The sequence below is a fragment of the Esox lucius genome, chromosome 2, assembly GCF_011004845.1.
Source record: "Esox lucius isolate fEsoLuc1 chromosome 2, fEsoLuc1.pri, whole genome shotgun sequence".
Taxonomy (NCBI): Eukaryota; Metazoa; Chordata; class Actinopteri; order Esociformes; family Esocidae; genus Esox; species Esox lucius.
In genome coordinates, this window is record NC_047570.1 from 13,404,127 (window position 1) to 13,418,921 (window position 14,795).

A 14,795-nucleotide genomic window follows, 5' to 3' on the forward strand; every position below is an offset into this window, starting at 1 on the left:
ATATTTTTGTCCCAGGCTTTTTGACAGTGGTGGCGAGGGTAGAAAGGTTTAAAAGGGCATAGGAGTGGCATGTGTTCTCAGTCAACTCCCTGTCACCTGCTTAACTACACCTTCAGTGTAGCTAACCCTCACCTCACTACAGGGCCAGGAGCATGGCGTTAATACCAAGTCCCACTCTGCCTACATTCTTAAAGTACGTTCTGTGCAAGCAGGAAGTCATTTTGGTCACAGTGTCTATGCTGTTGATAGTCTAAGCCTGAGTAGAACTTCAGCTAGTGTGAATTGAGCTTCAGCTTCCTTCTAGTTTTAGGTGACATGGTTGAATGCAGCATCTCTATGGGGAGCACACACCCCTCCAGTTATATTGAGATCCCTATTTGTATGCTCTCTTTGCGAGTAAAGTTGCTAAGGCAGACAAGAGACTGAGAAGAACAGCAGCTCCACTGTCCTCACTTCAACTATGACTCACATCTCCCATCTTCTGTGCCTTGAATCTAGTTCTGGTGCAGAGATTATTCAGCTGAAATTAAATAGATGGCTGATGGAGATATTGCAAGAATGACTTAATGTGCTGATTTTGGGCTGGAACAAATGATAAGACACTTTGCAGCTGTGTCAGCAAGTAAAACGGATGTACTAAAATATACTAAAATATTTTTTGCATGCCAACCGATTCCAACTCGTGTGTTATCAGTGGTATGTTCTTACATGTAAAATGTCCCTCGATGACATCATGTTAACTCATTCATTAATCAGTAGTTTGAGTAGAGAGGGATATTGATAAATGTAGAAGTGTACTGAAGAAAAATGAGGGAGTTTAGGGGTTTCATACCAACATTGACCCCCACAGAGCCAATTCTTCTCCCCTGTCACATAAATCTCAGCCACTGACCGGGGGCTTTGGCTTCACTATCAATTCAGGGTGCTTTTGTCACTTGTCAACAGGCAAACTATATGACTAATTGGAATAGTGTTTAAAACCTTGCTGTTCTTGTTTGGCGGCTGACATTGACAATGGAGATTGAAGAATGGGGATTGGTTTGTACAGGGGTGGAGCACAGCGATGCAATGGCAACTTCAGTATTCTAATCAAGGTCATGGATTGAATTATAACGCCCCCAATCAGCTGTTACTGTTGGCAGAACAGAGAGGCCAGGGTGATGAAGTGCTTTGTCCTACGTCAGGACTTTAAGAGAAAGGGTAGGGTGAAGACACACAGGTCATAATAATTTTGTGTTTGGGGGTCGGTTTATATCAGCATAAACTAACAAAATATTCCAAGGGTACAGAGGCGCATGCAACCAGGTTTTTCCTGAAGGCGTCAGCAAGTATGCACATAGTCCATTGTACATATACTGTATAATGTGTAAAGTATAGAAATACAGTACATAGTAAGCACAACAAAATGTGTGGAAGTTCCTCAAAGTGTATCATTGTTGCATAACCTATACCATAACACATGTACTCAAAAAAGATTAAGTCCAAATAACTAGTTTTATCTAGGTCAAGTAAGTCAAATAGATGTGCAAAATCTTTTAATCTGACAAATCATGTTGAGTAGACTTGAGCTCAGTCAAAATATATAAAATCATGTTCAGTAAAAAAAAAAAAATTCACAAACGTGTGCAACAGAACTAAAATAACGACAGCTATATTTATTAATGACAAACGTTGAAATATGGGTTTAGATGATTTTACACAATGCCGTATACATGTTTGATGAAATAATAATACGTTACTCAGATAGTTTTGCTATGAGGTGTGATGGATCATGATGAACATAAAGATGTGCTCATAAGTTTGTGTACTCTGGCAGAAATTGTGAAATTTATTTTGAAAATATCAATCAAATGTATTTATAAAGCCCTTTTTACAGCAGTTGTCACAAAGTGCTTTAGAGAGACACCCGGCCTTAAACCCCAAGGAGCAAACAACAGTAGTGTTGAATTTCAGTGGCTAGGAAAAACTCCCTAAGAAGGTCGAATTTTAGGAAGAAACCTAGAGAGGACCCAGGTTCAGAGGGGTGACCAGTCTTCTTCTGGCTGTGCCGGGTGAGATATTAAGAGTCCAATTGGAAAAATAAATACATTTCTCTGGGCTAAATCCAGAGTCTATTTGATTTTAGACTAGGTCAGAAGTATGACAAGGTGGACAAGGACAGGGACAGCAACAGGCCCCCCAAACCAGGTAATCCGCTGGTGTGAACCAGGACCTCATCTCCTCCTAAAATTTAAAACTGGAGGAGACTGAGAAAAGTTAGTAGTGCATTCCTCATATCCCCCAGAACAATAATATAGCAGCGTAACACCTTGGAACTGAGACGGGGGGTCCGGTGACACGAGAGCCCACCTGGCAAGACAGCAAGGGTGGACAGTACCAAGCCTACTGGTCACCTTCACGCCCCCGGGCCAGGCTACACCTAATTATAAACCGTGCTGTAGAGATGAGTTTTTAGTAGACACCTGAAAAATATGACTGATCATGCAAAATAACTGTCTTTTATTTAAGGATAGTGATCATATGAAGCCATTTTTTTTTTACATAGTTGTTTGGGTCCTTTTTACATCATAATAATATCAGCAATAACCCAAATGGCCCTGATCAGAAGCTTACATACCCTTGAATGTTTGGCTTTGTTACAGACACACAAGGTGACACACAGGTGAAAGTGACAATTAAAAGGTGAATTTCCCACACCTGTGGCTTTTTAAATTGCAATTAGTGTGTGTGTGTGTATAAATAGTGAATGAGTTTGTTAGCTGTCACATAGATGTACTGAGCAGGCAAGATACTGAGCCATGAGGAGCAGAAAAGAACTGTCAAAAGACCTGTGTAACAAGGTAATGGAACTTTATAAAAATGGAAAAGGATATAGAAAGATATCCAAAGCCTTGCAAATGCCAGTCAGTACTGTTCAATCACTTATTAAGAAGTGGAAAATTCGGGGAACTCTTGATACCAAGCCAAGGTCAGGTAGACCAAGAAAGATTTCAGCCAAAACTGCCAGAAGAATTGTTCGGGATACAAAGAAAAACCCACAGGTAACCACAGGAGAAATACAGGCTGCTCTAGAAAAAAGACGATGTGGTTGTTTGAAGGAGCACAATATGACGGTACTTGAACAAAAATTTGCTGCATGTTCAAGTTGCCAGAAAAAAGCCTTTACTCTGCCAATGCCACAAAAAAGCCCAGTTACAATATGCCCCACAACACCTTGTGACACGCCTCACAGCTTCTGGCACACTGTAATTTGGAGTGACGAGACCAAATTAGAGCATTATGGACACAACCATAAGCGCTGTGTGTGGAGACAGGTCAACACGGCCTATAGTCAACCGAATACCATCCCCTCTGTGAAGCATGGTGGCGGCTCACTGATGACTTGGGGTTGTGTGAGCTCTAAAAGCACAGGGTCAAGTGGGGTTTGCAGGTTTTCCCACTTACAAAGAATGTAAAAGTCTGTGCTTTTACATGCTTATCTTTAGATACTTTTCAACTGTGAGTGACGGAATCTAAAACAAAAATCCAGAAAATCACATTGTATGATTTTTAAGTAATCAATATACATGGGCCCATCCATCCTCTCCTCAATACAGTGCAGTCGTCCTGTCCCCTTTGCAGAAAAGCATCCCCAAAGAATTATATTTCCACCTCCATGCTTCACGGTTGGGATGGTGTTCTTGGGGTTAATCATCCTTCTTCTTCCTCCAAACACGGTGAGTGGAGTTTAGACCAAAAAGCTCTATTTTTGTCTCATCAGACCACATGAACTTCTCCCATTCCTCCTCTGGATCATCCAGATGGTCATTGGCAAACTTCAGATGGGCCTGGACATGCGCTGGCTTGAGCAGGGGGACCTTGCGTGCGCTGCAGGATTTTAATCCATGACGTCGTAGTGTGTTACTAATGTTTTTCTTTGAGACTGTGATCCCAGCTCTCTTCAGGTCATTGACCAGGTCCTGCCATGTAGTTCTGGGCTGATCCCTCACCTTTCTCATGATCATTGATGCCCCACAAGGTGAGATCTTGCATGGAGCCCCAGACCGAGGGAGATTGACCATCATCTTGAACTTCTTCCATTTACTAATAATTGCGCCAACAGTTGTTGCCATCTCACCAATCTGCTTGCCTATTGTCCTGTAGCCCATCCCAGCCTTGTGTAGGTCTACAATGTTATCCCTGATGTCCTTACACAGCTCTCTGGTCTTGGCCATTGTGGAGAGGTTGGAGTCTGTTTGATTGAGTGTGTGGACAGGTGTCTTTTATACAGGTAACGAGTTCAAACAGATGCAGTTAATACAGGTAATGAGTGGAGAACAGGAGGGCTTCTTAAAGAAAAAATGACAGGTCTGTGAGAGCCGGAATTCTTACTGGTTGGTAGGTGATCAAATACTTATGTCATGCAATAAAATGCAAATTAATTATTTAAAAATCATACAATGTGATTTTCTGGATTTTTGTTTTAGATTCCGTCTCTCACAGTTGAAGTGTACCTATGATAAAAATACAGACCTCTAAATGCTTTGTAAGTAGGAAAACCTGCAAAATGTATCAAATACTTGTTCTCCCCACTTTATCTTGTGAAAATGAATGGCAAGATGAATGCAGCATGTTATCAGAAAATATTTGGCAGACAATTTGCATTCTTCTGCACGAAAGCTGCGCATGGGACGCTCTTTGACTTTTCAGCACGACAATGACCCTAAGCACAAGACCAAATTGACCCTCCAGTGGTTACAGCAGAAAAAATTGAAGGTTCTGGAGTGGCCATCACAGTCTCTTGACCTTAATATCATCAAACCACTCTAGGGAGATCTCAAACATAAGGTTCATACAAGACAACCAAAGACTGTGCATGACCTGGAGGCATTTTGCCAAGACAAATGGGCAGCTATACCACCTGCAAGAATTCGGGGCCTCATAGACAACTATTACAAAAGACTGCACGCTATCAATGATGCTAAAGGGGGCAATATACAGTATTAAGAACTAAGGGTATGCTGACTTTTGATCGGGATCAGCTCATTTTTTTCTTTGTTGCCATGTTTTGTTTTATGATTGTGCCATTCTGCTATGACCTACAGTTGAATGTGAATCCCATAAGAAATGAAAGACGTGTTTTGCCTGCTCACTCATGTTTTCTTTACAAATGGTACATATATTACCAATTATCCAAGGGTATGCAAACTTTTGAGCACAACTGTATATAAAAATGGTTCGAAAAACTGACAGTCAATATTCAGAATGGCAATTTCCCCTGTTTGTACTTTTACTAACAGCGACGAAAGCAACATTTTGTCTTGCTTGCAATTGGCTACTGTAGGAGAGTTGATTAATTTGCACAACCATACCTGCTGCTAAAGCTGGTACAATGTACTTATTCCAATGTAGCTGTTTAATCTAAGAAAAATTGTGGTGAGGTTGACTTAATTATCTTTAATTTGTTAATGCAAATTTGGCTTTATTTAAAACAACTCACCATTCAAAGTTTACATTAGTGAATATGTTTATTAAACTTGGAATAGGTCCTCGTACTGACAAACTGATTAAGTGAATTTAACAGTCTTTTCGTAATCAACGTACATTTGATATTAGCTAGGATAATGTAAAATGTAAAGCAGTCTTAGCTTGAAAAAAGCCAACAACAAGGTGACTGGAAATAATACGTTGAAACAACAAAAAAATGTTTACAGTGTGCAATATATCTTAATTACTGGACAATGTAAATGGTTGACTTTTAGCTCAGCTCGTAAAAAACGATTTTAACCAGGATTTTATTCCTGGTTATGACACCTTCTGTCAGCATAGGTCTTCCAAGGGTGGATGGTTGCCTATCTATCAATGAGGACTAGGGAGAATATGCAAATGTCTGTCATTCTATCACCATCTCTGCCTAAAGTTTGAGTTTTTGCTTGTAAAGTTTCCACACAGCGTTGCTCCTGTCTGTGCTCTAAGTAAACTTAATGGCCCTTATCTCTTTTCAGACTTCTGTGTAACTGGGCTACCTCAAATGGGATATGCACAACCCTCCAAATTAAGTGCAGCTCCAGTTGGACACTTTAAATCTCCCCCGAATTGTTCAGGCCCCCACTTGATTCAACCCCAAGTCTTCAGACAAAGCAAAACCCATCAATCTATAAATAATATGCATAACCGTTGCCTGGTAATCCTCAAAATATATTTTATTTACTGTTCTCTCTCAAGCCAGCTTGCAAGACTACATGTCGTACTGCGTTTGCTTTGGGAGGGGATAGCTGTTTAGCAAAGTTATGTTTCTTTTTAGGTTTTTTTTATGGATATTAACACTATATGACATTAATGTAAAATATGTTTTATGTTGTTTTGTGGAATACCTACATAGGCCCTAAACGTCTGTACTTTTGTCTCCAAGTTCATATTCATCATAGTACTTATTTCATGTTGTGTCAAAATCTCGTAACTGAAACAAAGCTCTTGTTTGCTGTTGTTGTGTGCATTTCATTTACACCATCTTAGTTGCTTTAATGTCAGCTCATAACAATTTCTAGGCTGTATAAAGTAGCATCCATAGCTAAATTGTAAAAAAGGCCAGTGACAACACTGACTGTCACTTCATTTGTAGCTCAAATGGTTAGGTTCCAACATTATTTAATAAGACACATGCGAGAAGATGTGATAAAGTGAAAGGGAAAAACTGACAACGCCATCTTGTAGCCCACCATCCATGCTTCCATTTCACACTTGTTTCTAGAATGCCTCCTAATAACCATACCAAAAACAATAAAAATGGAAACCAATGGGATTTTACTGTCTAATTCAGACTGAAAAATGAGTTAAGAATATATTCTACAATATTTCCGTATTGCCATTGCCAATATGGCCATTCTTGTTTTGACCTTATTCTGGAAAACTCACAGATTTTGCTAATATGTTTCCCCCAAAAAGCTTGTCCTTTTCGTTTAACATCCATAACATTTCTTATTTGCTTTATTCATCCAACCTGCCAAAATATAGGCTAGAAGTGTGCTATAGACACGCACATCACCATTTTTATTTTTATTTCATTCTGTTAAGTTTGTGACGTTACATGAAAATGTGGCTTCCATAATACTGGAATCAAAGCTATTTTTAAATTGTGAATGTTTAAATATTGAAAAACCAAAAGCCTAACAGCCATTAATTATGTAGAGGTTTTCAAGAAATGATGACCGAATAATAGTTTAATACCTTTACATTTACTTTTACAGAGTATCAAAATTATATTCATCCCTTTGGAATCAACCTCACTTGTGTGACACAGTTAGTTATTAATCAAGCACAGCTTGGTCCTTTCCCTTCTATGTGCCATAAAGACAGCAGGTCAATTAGGATGTGATATGATAACAGAGCAATGTCATATGTAAGTATTTTATCCCATGAAAATTCTAGATCCATCTACGTCCATAGTCTTGCTAATCAGGTAAATCAGGAAGTGGTCATGAACTTCAGGTTAGTTAGCGCACCGTTGACTTGTCTTGCATGCTTTACTCATCGATGGATCATTATGTATTCAGTAAGGTGCCCTGATTCCCCCTATCAATTAAATTGTTCCTTAGCAAGCCTTGATGTGAGCAGCAAACATTTATTTCCCCAATTGCTATGTAAATTACAGGCTCAGCTTCCTACTTATCATACCATGTTGGAAAGATCAGTGAGATATTTCCACTTACTTGGGAACTGCAGTGCAATAAACAGCAACGCTGCCACGGATTTGTTCAAAGTTGAAAGGGCATCATTTATTTTGAATGTTTATTTAGTCGAGTTAAGTTAGGAAGAGCTGTATTGGTATAAAAAAAACTAGAGATAATATTTATAACATTACAACCGTACCTCTCTAGAATAACGTTCATATGGAACTATTTTGTAATCCGTTACGTTCAGCATGAACACTAATCTGGAATCAAACTCACATCCATTGCTCGCCCACCATCTCCAACCACAACACCCAAGCAAACAGCCTCTCTATTTAACAAATACGTTCATGACTGCTCCTAGTGGCCATTTTCCGATGGTAGGTAAATGGCACTCATATGTTGACACTGAACGTAATCATGAGTCATAAAGGACCAATAGCACTGGGGTATGTTGATATGACATGATAGCACTGCTGATTTGTTCAGTCTGAATGTAATTGTCTTTTCCAAAAAAGTTACATATGGAAGTAATTCCTACAATGCTGTGTTGAAGGATTATGGTACAGTGTCTAACATTATTTTGGGTGTTCTTATAAAAGTGTTGCTCTCTGGTTGGGACTTGCAGGCAGTACTGGTGTATGGATGATTTAAAGAGAGACACTTGGCCAAGCAGCAAAGTCAGATGTGGTGTCAGTTGTAAAAGCTTTTTGGCAGTACTTTAAATTGACACTAACAAAAGTCACTCTGCCCTTTGCGCATATGCTAGCTGTAAATGTCTCACACACTCCTTTCAAGCAACACTAATTGATGCCTGTGGCAAAAAGAATTTGCAGCTTTGTAGGCAATGACACCTTGTCTAAACATTTTACTGGCATGCAAAAATGCACACACCTGTGAGGAATTCACAGCCTGGAAAATACTGTCTTCTGCGGCCTGAACCAGTGGCAGGAGGCAGGGTCACCATCAGACATCTGGACCATGGTAGCACCATTATTTCCTCTGACTACCATTTGCTGGACTGAAACGTGTATGAAGGCAAAAATGCTGCGAAACAATGTAGCTGAGTGACTATTGCGAGAAGTGCGAGAAGAGCCTGCAAACCTCAGTCCAGCTGAAGAGGGATGAATCTAAATTCTGCAGGAAAAAGTGTCAGAAAGACTATGACAGCCGCACTTCCAGACTTGGTAAAGTGAAGGGCACATTTTTGGATGATTGACAGGCTGAAAGAAGGTCTCACTTTGGACTCTCTTAGCTTGCAGGGTTCCGCGGGTTCGGAGCTCTGTGTTGGGCATGTCTAGGGAGGCAGGGTATAGAATGAGGTCTAGTCTGAAGACAGTGTCTCTGGTTAGAACAAGGCCGTAGGTGCTGCTGTTGGCCAGGCAATTAGACACAGTGCAAAACACAGCCTCATGCTGTTCTCAACCCACTGCTGCCTGCCTGACTGCCTGCCTGCGTTGAGGACATAAATATGTATGACTCAAAGCTGAAATGTAGGAAGGGACTGAGCAAACCTTCAAAATGCCAAACTACAGTCATACACAGTTGTGGCAGAGTCATTCATTAGAGATTTTAAAGAAAACTGGCCTAATGGGTTCTAACCGAGTTCCACAGAGTCTCTAATCCAAAGAAATTACTGCATACCAGTCCTTCATTTTAAATTTTACTTCATAATGACTCAATGAGCTGGATTGTTTTTTTTTTTTGTCTGATGTTAAGGCGATGTCATATAATCCACACACAAACTCACACACCGTGTGCAAAGTAAACTCACACGCACGTGCGCATGCTCACGTGTCATTCGCCCATTTATGAGCCAGGCATTGTAACAGTTATTGCTTTATGGATGATACATTTGTAAGCACTATTTTTAACGTAGAAAAAGAGTTAATCAATATAGCCTACTTTTCTATTCACAAAGATGTTCTTTTTTATGTGGGAGCTAGTTCAGGCAGAAGATACTTCATTGATCTCTGACTCTACGACACCACTGGGTATCCTTGAGGAATAACAAACTTTGTCGGATAGTGAAAAGTTAAATTCACCCCGTAACTTTGCACATAATCTAATAGTCTAACATCCATGTTTGAAAACAGAAGTAGATCTTTGAATTGCAAATCAAGACCAGAAAACATCAAGCATGCTGTGTGAAACCTTTAAATATGTGCATTAAAAACACATCACTCGAGCACACACAGCCAATATTTAACACAACAATAAAGTGTGCAAACACTGACTTATTTCCAAGTGGATTAGTAGTCCCTGCTGAAAAAGCATACATTACGAGCTGTTCACTGCTGGTCTGATTCTGGTCCCTGCTATTCAGTGCTGGTCTGATTCTGGTCCCTTCTATACAGTACTGGTCAGTGCTGGTCGGATTCTGGTCCCTGCTATTCAGTACTGGTCAGTGCAGGTCTGATTCTGGTCCATGCTATTCAGTGCTGGTCTGATTCTGGTCCCTGGTATTCAGTACTGGTCAGTGCTGGTCTGATTCTGGTCCCTACTATTCAGTGCTGGTCTGATTCTGGTCCTTGCAATTCAGTACTGGTCAGTGCTAGTCTGATTCTGGTCCCTGCTATTCAGTACTGGTTAGTGCAGGTCTGATTCTGGTCCCTGCTATTCAGTGCTGGTCTGATTCTGGTCCCTTCTATTCAGTACTGGTCAGTGCTGGTCTGATTCTGGTCCCTGCTATTCAGTGCTGGTCTGATTCTGGTCCCTTCTATTCAGTACTGGTCAGTGCTGGTCGGATTCTGGTCCCTGCTATTCAGTACTGGTCAGTGCAGGTCTGATTCTGGTCCCTGCTATTCAGTGCTGGTCTGATTCTGGTCCCTGGTATTCAGTCCTGGTCAGTGCTGGTCTGATTCTGGTCCCTGCTATTCAGTGCTGGTCTGATTCTGGTCCCTGGTATTCAGTCCTGGTCAGTGCTGGTCTGATTCTGGTCCCTGCTATTCAGTATCGGTCAGTGCTGGTCTGATTCTGGTCCCTGCTATTCAGTACTGGTCAGTGCTGGTCTGATTCTGGTCCCTGCTATTCAGTGCTGGTTAGTGCTGCTCTGATTCTGGTCCTTGCTATTGAGTGCTGGTCAGTGCTGGTCTGATTCTGGTCCCTGCTATTCAGTACTGGTCTGATTCAGGTCCCTGCTATTCAGTGCTTGTCTGATTCTGGTCCCTGCTATTCAGTACTGGTCAGTGCTGGTCTGATTCTGGTCCCGGCTATTCAGTGCTGGTCAGTGATGGTCTGATTCTGGTCCCTGCAATTCAGTACTGGTCAGTGCTAATCTGATTCTGGTCCCTGCTATTCAGTACTGGTCAGTGCTGGTCTGCTTCTGGTCCCGGCTATTCCGTGCTGGTCTGATTCTGGTCCTTGCTATTGAGTGCTGGTCAGTGCTGGTCTGATTCTGGTCCCTGGTATTCAATACTGGTCAGTGCTGGTCTGATTCTGGTCTCTGCTATTCAGTACTGGTCAGTGCAGGTCTGATTCTGGTCCTTGCTATTGAGTGCTGGTCAGTGCTGGTCTGATTCTGGTCCTTGCTATTCAAAGCTGGTCTGTGATGGTCTGATGCAGGGCCATGCTGTTCAACAGTATTTTAAAACCAAAAATGTGCATTTTCACGATGGAAAAATGGGAGTAAATGCAGGACGTTAGCTATTAAAAGACATGTTTTCTAAAGCTTCCAGCCTCAAAATTTGGTTGTCCAGATTTTGGTTAATACATAATTCTTTTTTACACCTAAGTGTTAAATGTGTGTTTCCAGGTCAGACTGTGTGAGACATAGACACCACACAGTATATGACACATTGAGGTCAGGCAGGGATGTGCACTCAATGCATCTGCTTCCATTTGACACAGAATACATTGTAGTAATCATTATTTCTAAACAAAACACATTTTGGGGTTTCTTGCAGGGTTGCTATGCTGTTTTCATTATTGTTTGAACAACTGGTAAGTTTGTATTCTGTATTAATTTTGCAAATTCCTATATTGGAAGGAGCAGTTGTAAGAAGGGTAAACGCCATTTATATAGGCAATATAGCCAACCAGTGAGATGTTTTACAGGTTGATGTTTTTAAGTGTAATGAAGTTGATTTAAGAGCTTATGGTAAAGGGCTACTGACTATTTAATACATGAAGCTACTGTACTATATACAGTACCAGTTAAAAGTTTGGACATACCTACTTAATCAAGTCTATTTTTTAATTTTTATTATTTTCCACATAATAATACTGTATCATAATATTGAAGACATCAAAACTCTAATACAATACACATTAAATAATATAGTAAACAAAACAAGATACATTTTAAATTCTTCAAAGTTGCCACCCTTTGCCTTGGTTACAGCTTTGCATTCTCTCAAATAGCTTCATGAGGTAGTCACCTGGGATGCATTTCAATTAAAAGGTGTACCTCAAAGGTGTACCTCAAATGTGTGGAATATATTTCCTTAATGCATTTGAGCCATTCAGTTGTGTTCTGAAAAGGTACTTTGAAGAACCTACTATATCAAATGTATTTGGACCTGTTTAACACTTTTTTTGTTTACTACATAATTCCATGTGTTATCTCATAGTTTTGAGGTCTTCACTATTACAATGTGAAAAATAGTTACAAATAAAATAAAAACTGAAATACCCTTGAATGAGTAGGTATGTCTAAACTATTGACTTGTACTATACATCAAATGTCATGCATGCTAGCGGTGTTATACAAAACAAACTAAATGCTTAGAAACCGTTATCATGATTTCTAGTCATTTTATGACAGTAAATAATTATTCTGGTAATAAAACTGCAGTAAACCCTTGTGACAGCCAGAGGTTGTATTTCCAGCCATTTTATAGCTTATTGGATTTCCTTCCTCTGTCCCATTCATCTGCTATTCCTGTATTTAGTGTCACTGATCTACAATGAGAGAAGTAAATAGGCCATCAAAATTCTTAAATTCTACCACACAAAGCACAAAATCATGACATTCCTTTGCTATGATAGAATTATTTATTGTATTTAATTGTATTTTTAAGGGGGATTTAATTCTATGTAGCTAAATGTCTCCATTTGTCACTTTTATTAGTAAGAACATAGAGTTGTTGTTCTGTACTTTGCAGTGAGTTATGGTGGATGAATACTGTATCTTCAGGCAAGTGAGTTTATTGGGTGGCTTCTAGTGTGAGGAAGCATCTGCCTTCTACCCCAGGACATCTAGGAAATAATTATCATCTACACAGAGGACAGTTATGAGGTACTGTACCTTCCGCTTCCTGGTCATGTATTACAAATCACAGATCGACAGCCTGATGCCTGTTATCCTCTCCTAGCTTCATAGTCCTGCACCTGCTAGCAGCAAAGTTTATTCCCCTCTGTTGTTGTTGTTTTTTTACTATCTCTGAACAATTTGCTCTAAATGTACAGCATAGCCAAACTTTTCTAAAAGGAAGAGAGTAATTTGATGTACATCCTAAAAGTGCATACTGCAGGTAGCATGTCAAAATCAATCAGGGGTCTTCAACTTATGTGAGAGTCCTTCACTTAATCTCATTGTTGCCTGGGTGTGGATTCTGTTTTACCTCACTGATTAAAGTGCTACTTATTGTCATAGTGAACCAGCGGGAGAAGTGTCCTTCACAAGGAGGATGGCCTGAGATGAGCCTGTGTACACTACCCAGCAGCTAAGTGGTAGGGAGGCTGTTCTAGTGTTCTAGAGTCTGAGTGTAAGTGTGAGCCTCAAGCTCCCTGCCGGCACCACTGAGGCACATCATTAGGAGGGTCTAATCAAGGCCAGACACAGCAGTACAGAACAGTGCAGAACAGTCCTCCCTGTGTAAGTGCCAAGCTAGCTGCCCGCCAGAGGCTTGAAACACAAACACGATCCCCCAGAAGGTAGGCCCACTTCATGGTCCAGTCTGCCCAGACTCCCCTCCTCCATCAGGGGAAGGCTGGGTGGGGAGGCTTGGTTCTCTGTTTTTATTGGCTATATTTAGACCAGTCTGCTTCTCTGCAGATAGAATGCTAATCAGGCCACTGCAAAGAGAAAGAGATTGAAGGAGGGACTGGACATTTCTCTCTAATATGTTATGCTGCAGCTATTCACATGTACCAGAGATGTATTTATTTGATATCTAATGCAGTACTGCGTTTCATATATTAGGCTGTGACATAATACAATAGGCATGCAGCAATATCACAATCAAGGGGCCTAAAGAACAGAGCATGAAACAATTATTCAATTTGCATACAAATTATATCAGCAAAAGTTATGGCCTCCAAACAGGTTGGATCTATAATATCATCTTTAATGAATAATACAAGCCTCCTCTGCAAGCATTGCCTATTATTTATTATCCCACTCTCATCATCACTCTCTATTATGTATTAGAGTGAGTAAATACTTTAATAACATGTCAAATGGATAATTCATGGTATTTTGAGCTGCTGATGGGGGAATGTGAACTCAAATGGCAGGCAGGGGGAAATGGGTTGTGTCTTTGTCTTTCTGACCACAGTTCAGAAAGACAACAGGAATGAACAGGAGTTGTGCCATTCCAACAGGAATGACACAGCTTCCTTCTGAGTTTACATGGCTAGTCATGGCAACTCCCCTTTCCTGGTTCTCCCCCTCTCTCGAATGTAACACTTCTCCCTCCCCCAAAACTCACCCATTCCACCAGCCCATATCTCTCTCTCCATCTCTCGCCACCTCCCTATTTATTCCTCTCTCCTTTAATCAATCTCTCTATCTCTCCATCTCAGAATTAGACTAGATGCCAAATGAAAGCACTAGGCACATCAGTGCTGAATCAAGAACGAGGTTGCATCGGGGACATTCTAAGTTAATTTTTAGAGCAATGTACGCATTTTAGCATGCCATCGTATGTCTTTCCAGGTCAATGGTTATTATTACAGAGGATAATTGTCTCCTTGTCGTAGGAAAATGAGTGAGGGGTGCAGTACTGTAGTGGCAGGATGTGTTGTCGACAATGGTGCATCTTTCCCTGCCTATACCTGCTGGGAATTCAGACGTAGGACAGGCAGGCAGCAGGAGCTATCATAGGAAAGCACTGTGCTTTAATTCCCTTGACTCCATTTAATAAACAGACACTCCTCCGGAGTCAGCAACAGAGATGCTCCCTCCCGCCCGTGGCAGCCACG

At 40.6% G+C, this 14,795-nt stretch overlaps 1 protein-coding gene and 1 long non-coding RNA gene across 6 annotated transcripts in view; one reads left to right on the top strand and one right to left on the bottom strand.

The window, feature by feature from the left end:
• The window catches only part of LOC105015476, an 82,093-nt gene that overhangs the window by 22,293 nt on the left and 45,005 nt on the right, over positions 1-14,795 (bottom strand). The window lies entirely within an intron of this gene.
• The window catches only part of insyn1 (inhibitory synaptic factor 1), a 62,513-nt gene that overhangs the window by 22,204 nt on the left and 25,514 nt on the right, over positions 1-14,795 (top strand). The window lies entirely within an intron of this gene.